This window comes from Cydia splendana, chromosome 24 (genome assembly GCF_910591565.1).
Source record: "Cydia splendana chromosome 24, ilCydSple1.2, whole genome shotgun sequence".
Classification (NCBI taxonomy): Eukaryota; Metazoa; Arthropoda; class Insecta; order Lepidoptera; family Tortricidae; genus Cydia; species Cydia splendana.
In genome coordinates this window covers 659,982-665,982 of record NC_085983.1, presented here as the reverse complement: position 1 = coordinate 665,982, position 6,001 = coordinate 659,982, and positions in this window count along the sequence as shown.

Genomic DNA, 6,001 nt, shown 5'->3' with positions numbered 1-6,001 from the left:
AATATTAATTTTAAAATACTAATGCTTCCATATTGGAAATGCTGTCTACCACTTAGAATAAGGTGTGAAAGTATGTAGAATATTTGCTGTTAATGTAGTATTTTAAGTATTTATGATTATGTTTAGCCCTGCCTATGGGCAGTATGGGAGGCGCGAATATATACAAATAAGCATAGTAACCGTCATTGGACTAAATTAATGTTTTTTTTACTGACCGGATAACCAATCACATGTACAGATAAAGTGCATAATTATTTTCCATCGTATTTTCTCGGAAACATTCGTATTTGTCATGCTAGTTCAGTCAATGTCAGTACTTTTTGTACCGAGACTGACTGAAATAGCATGACACGTTCGTAAGTTTCCGTGAAAATACGATGGAAAATAATTATGCGCTACAACTGTATACACATACATCGGCTAACCTGAAATAAATGTAGCTTTTTGTTTTTTTTTTCATACTGTAGGTCTGATCTGCTTTATATGATGATTTTTTTGGCAGGCCGCGATATGTATTTAGTAAAATTTGTATGATATATTGAAGTAATATTTTTATATTAGAACGAGCAGACTGAGTCGATTAACTTCAAACTCAGGTAAATCTATCTGTCAGATTATGCGATTTTGGTATTATGAAAAGGTAATAGGGTAGATATTTGCTGAGAGGGTCGAATGGATTTACCCGAGTTTGAAGTTAAGCGACACATGTAGGTATATAATTTTTGGAGAAAAATATAAACTTGAATTCGGGGGAAAGAAATATCGAAAAAAATCTACAAAGTCAGTTCTACTAATAAAATTAGACTTCCATGTTCTATAGTATAATGTATTTTTAGTGAAAGATTGACCGTGTAAATATAAGTTATTGAAATCAACACTTTTTATAATTTTTACGCCTTAGCGAATACCTAGTGGGAGCATTTACAATAAAACATTTTCATAGTCATTTTCCGCCCTGAGGGAAAAACACCCAGTCCCAGCTGCCACCTCGAGCCTTCCAGATCCCCCCGCTACCGACGATCCCACAATTATCGTGTCAGAGGACGCAGTTCAGTCGGCAATATGGTCATTTCCCAACGGATCTGCCGGCGGGATGGACGGGCTATCTCCCCAGCACCTTAAGGACCTAATCAATACACCATTAGGTGACACGAGTTCTGCCCTGGTAAAAGAAATAACAGGACTTATCAATCTAATGCTTGCAGGACTCGTGCACACCGAGATAGCCCCACAGAGGACGCAGTTCAGTCGGCAATATGGTCATTTCCCAACGGATCTGCCGGCGGGATGGACGGGCTATCTCCCCAGCACCTTAAGGACCTAATCAATACACCATTAGGTGACACGAGTTCTGCCCTGGTAAAAGAAATAACAGGACTTATCAATCTAATGCTTGCAGGACTCGTGCACACCGAGATAGCCCCACTTTTGTACGGCGCCAACCTAGTAGCTCTCGCAAAAAAGGATGGCGGTATTCGTCCGATTGCTGTGGGATGCACGTACAGACGTTTGGCCTCAAAGCTGTGTTGTAAGAAATTTAATGATAAACTTACACATCTCTTTAAGCCTAAGCAGCTAGGTTTTGGTGTAAAAGGGGGATGTGAGGCGGCAGTGCACGCTGCACGCACGTTTTTAAGTGGTCCGGATTTCGAAATTTTTGTGAAAATAGATGTAAAAAATGCTTTTAATTCGATCGATCGCGGTGCTCTGCTAGCAGCGGTGAAAAGACCTCTACAAATACATTTGGCAATGTTACGGAGCACCGTCAAAATTGCTATTTGGAGATAACATTATTTCATCGAGCATGGGCTGCCAACAAGGGGACCCGCTTGGGCCAGCCATCTTTAGTCTAGTCATCCACCCCATTATATCAGGTTTAAAGTCCAAATTCAACATATGGTATTTAGACGACGGATCCCTTGGAGGAGACGCTGCAACTGTTTTAAATGATTTAATATGTATCGAAGAAAAGTTCTCTGAAATCGGACTCTCACTAAATTATACCAAATGCGAATTTTTTTTCCCTGAACACCTTCCTTCGGACATAAAAAACGACTATTTGACTAATTTTAACGAAGTTTTACCAAATATTTCAGTTCAATCAAAATCATCCCTCACTCTTTTGGGCTCACCGATCTTTGGCGAAGCTATCGCACCTGTTATTAACTGTAAACTTAATCTTTTTAACAGTACATCAGAGTTACTTTTCAAAATAAACCCGCATATAGCTCTCTTCATCATCCGTTTCTGTCTATTCACCCCAAAATTCATGTATTTGCTACGCAGCTGCCCAATCTGGAAGTTTCCCTCTATTCTTTCTTCCATTGATACCTCCCTTCAGGCCACGCTATCCAAAATTTTAAATATACAGTTTGATACTAGGTCGTGGACCCAGGCGGTTCTCCCAATTAGGTTTGGGGGGCTCGGAGTTCGCACTTCGGCCAGCTCGGCTTTACCTGCTTTTCTGTCTTCCGTGTACGGCTCGCTGTCTCTCATCGGTGTCATTCTAAACCTTCCACAGATACTCGATGATGAGGTAGCGAGCCTCAGGGAGGCCAGAGAGGCATGGTGTCAGTCATGCCCGAGTGCGGACATCCCAGACGCCAGGCACATTCAACGGGCTTGGGACTCCCCTCGCCTAGAGGCAGTCCATGCCACACTTATAGACAACAGCCCGGACGACTTTGAACACGCTCGAATTCTGGCAGTTTCGGCCCCCGAGTCGGGGCACTGGTTACAGACTCCCTTCCAAGGCAATAGGCGCGGTTCTGGACCCAAGTAGCCTAAGAATAGCAATAGGCTTGAGGCTTGGGTCCAGAATATGTGTTTCCCACACATGTGCCTGCGGCAAAAGCGTGGACCAGCTGGGCCGGCATGGCCTCTCTTGCGCAAAAAGCGCCGGCCGCATGTATCGCCACGGCACTATCAACGATTTGGTCCGTCGCTCGCTTGCCACCGTCTCTGTGCCTGCAGTTTTAGAACCAGTGGGCATGGCTAGAGATGACGGCAAGCGTCCCGACGGAGCAACGTTAGTGCCGTGGAAATTAGGAAGAGCCCTGGTGTGGGACGCGACGTGCGTTGACACCCTTGCACAGTCCCACATCGGGGCGACTCGCATCCAGGCTGGCGCTGCGGCTGACCAGGCCCAGATTCTCAAGCGCCGCAAATACTCGACCTTAGTCAACGACTATGAGTTTGCGGCGCTCGCAGTTGAGACTCTGGGACCTTGGTCATCCGACATGAAGGCATTCATGAAGGCTTTGTCGGCGCGGCTGGTCGACTCACAGGGGACCGTAGGGCTGGCGCGTACCTCTCTCAGCGTATCGCCCTAGCGGTAGAGAGAGGTAACGCCGCCAGTGTAATGGGGTCCATGCCGCAGGCCGAACTTTTAGACGGGGCATTTCTCTTATGATTGGGTCCTTTGTAGGTTTTTTATACTGTATTTATAGGTAGTTTAAATTAGTACTAATTTATTTATTTAATTTTTAATTCTAGTAATATCTAGTTTAGTTTAAGTTAATTTTAATGTAATTTATTAATTTGAGAAAATTTAGTATAGCGAATTTATAATGTATTATTGTATCCATTAACTTAAATCATGGTACGGTTAATAATCAATAACATATATTTCGGATTCCAGGATTGAACTACTATTACTAACATATTATTGCGCCATGAGTTGATGTTGTTTCGACAACAAACCATGGAAGCGGAGCGTAAGTCTCACGACCTAAATAAACGCTTAAGCGCCATAAATTGTGCGGCGCTTGCGACGTTTTGGTCGCGTGGTACAAGTTGTGATTGCGACACTTTCTTCGTTTGGTATGGCGCCATTCATTTATTGCGTAAGACGATTTAGGGGGGAGAGTAGAGATAATACGTCTGTACCAACACAGCTGCTAGAACGCCGCGTTAAGAACGCCCAGTTGAATCCAGAAACAAAAAAAAATTTTTTTAAATGTTTTTTTTTTCATTTTTTACGTCTATACTAACACCCTGTTAGGTCTAATTATAGCTAGACCGTAAGCGGTAGCAGATTGTGAGAAAACAGCTCATCAGGTTGAGACATGTTTACACATGTTTCCTGTATTATCAGGGGTTATTGTTGGGAAAAGTAAACAATCGATTGTACAATAAATCATATTTATTTCTAAAATGCTAATGGGATAATTAATTATTACTTAAACTATAATGCCCCCAAGGTAGAGTGTCTACGCGATTGGGTGTTATAAATCTTTTATCGTCTAGACCACTCAATATTTTTTTCTTTACTGTTCTAGTATATACGTTGTAGAATCTGCGGAGCACTGTTTGAATATCATAAAACCTAATTTTTCTATCAAAGTTATTACGCTTAACATCAGAAGCCTTCAACACAATTTTGATCAGTTTCTTGTAACATTCAACCGACTAAAGATAGTTTTTGACGTTGTTGTCCTAACAGAATGCTGGCTGAAGGAGGGCTCGGTTATAGGACAGCTCGATGGTTACTCCTCCTACCGCACTGTAAGATCTCACAATCAAGCTAGCGGATTAGTCGCTTATGTAAGGAAAAATTTAAATGCCACAGTCACCGAACCAGTTATACAGAATGCAGACAGTCTTTTTATACATGTTCCGGAACGCTTTTCTTTGCTGGGCTTATACCGTTCCCCCTCTTTTGTAAATCCTATCCCATTCATTAACTCATTAGATTCTTTCATAAATAATTACTCTCTAAATCAAAACTGCTTTATAGTTACGGGTGATATTAACATTAACATCAACTCTCCCTGTTCTGACACCCATGCATCCGAGTATTTATGTGTTTTGGCTAGTCTGGGGTTTATGCCTGCAATTGATAAACCTACGAGGAACAATAGCTGTTTGGATCACTTCTTTGTAAGGTCAGTGAGGAATTTTGCGTCAGTGGTCTGTGTCTCTGACATTACAGACCATGACCTAGTTATGATCGGTATCTCAATCCCCAATAAGGTTAATATTACAAAGCCATCCAAAACTGTGATCAGCCAGGATTTTGAAGCCATCGGAGCGGCGCTTAAAGAAGAAAACTGGCACACAGTCACTAGTAAAACATCAGCTAATGAAGCCGCAGAAGCCTTTTACTCCATATTGTCTAACCTAATTTCAAAACATTCTTCATGCAGATCAGTTAGTAATTCAAAATTTATTATAAAACCCTGGATGACTCCAGGCTTGATTAAATGCTCTAGAGTTAAGGACAAACTACATATCAATCACAGGAAACACCCCCATAATGAAATAGCCAAAATAACTTATACTAGATATAGAAATTTTTATATAAGCATTTTACGAAAAACCAAGGATGATTATGACCGGAAACAACTTTTGGATAATAAAAAACACCCGAGGAAACTTTGGAGAATTATTAGAGACATATCTCACCTAAATCGGGATAGGCATACACCCCATGAACTAGCCACCATCAAGCCTAATTTTTCTGACTCCCTAAATTACACCAATGAATTCTTCTCCTCAGTGGGCAAAAACCTAGCAAATGTTATACTCTCTGAAAAAAACAAGAGTGAGGCCACACTTGCGACTGAAATAGCCTTAACAAACTCCCCTCTTCGATCAATGTTCTTAAATCCTACCGACGATACTGAAGTAGAAAAATTAATCATGTCCTTAAACCCTGATTGCGCGTCCGGCATTGATAAACTAAACACTCGTATTTTAAAAATCCTAAAAAACTATATCGTCAAACCACTTGTACATATTTTTAACCTCAGCATTTCATCGGGTTCTTTTCCGGAGTGCTGGAAAGTAGCTGCAGTAGTTCCCGTTCATAAAGGAGGTGACAAGAGCCTCCCCGGGAATTATCGCCCTATTTCTCTTCTCAGCAGTCTGTCTAAAATACTGAAAAAGATTATTAATAATCAACTAATCAACTTCCTTGAATCAGAACACCTACTCTCTCAAAGACAATATGGCTTTCGGAAAAAGAGATCTTCTGAACAAGCCGCCACCTTACTGGTTA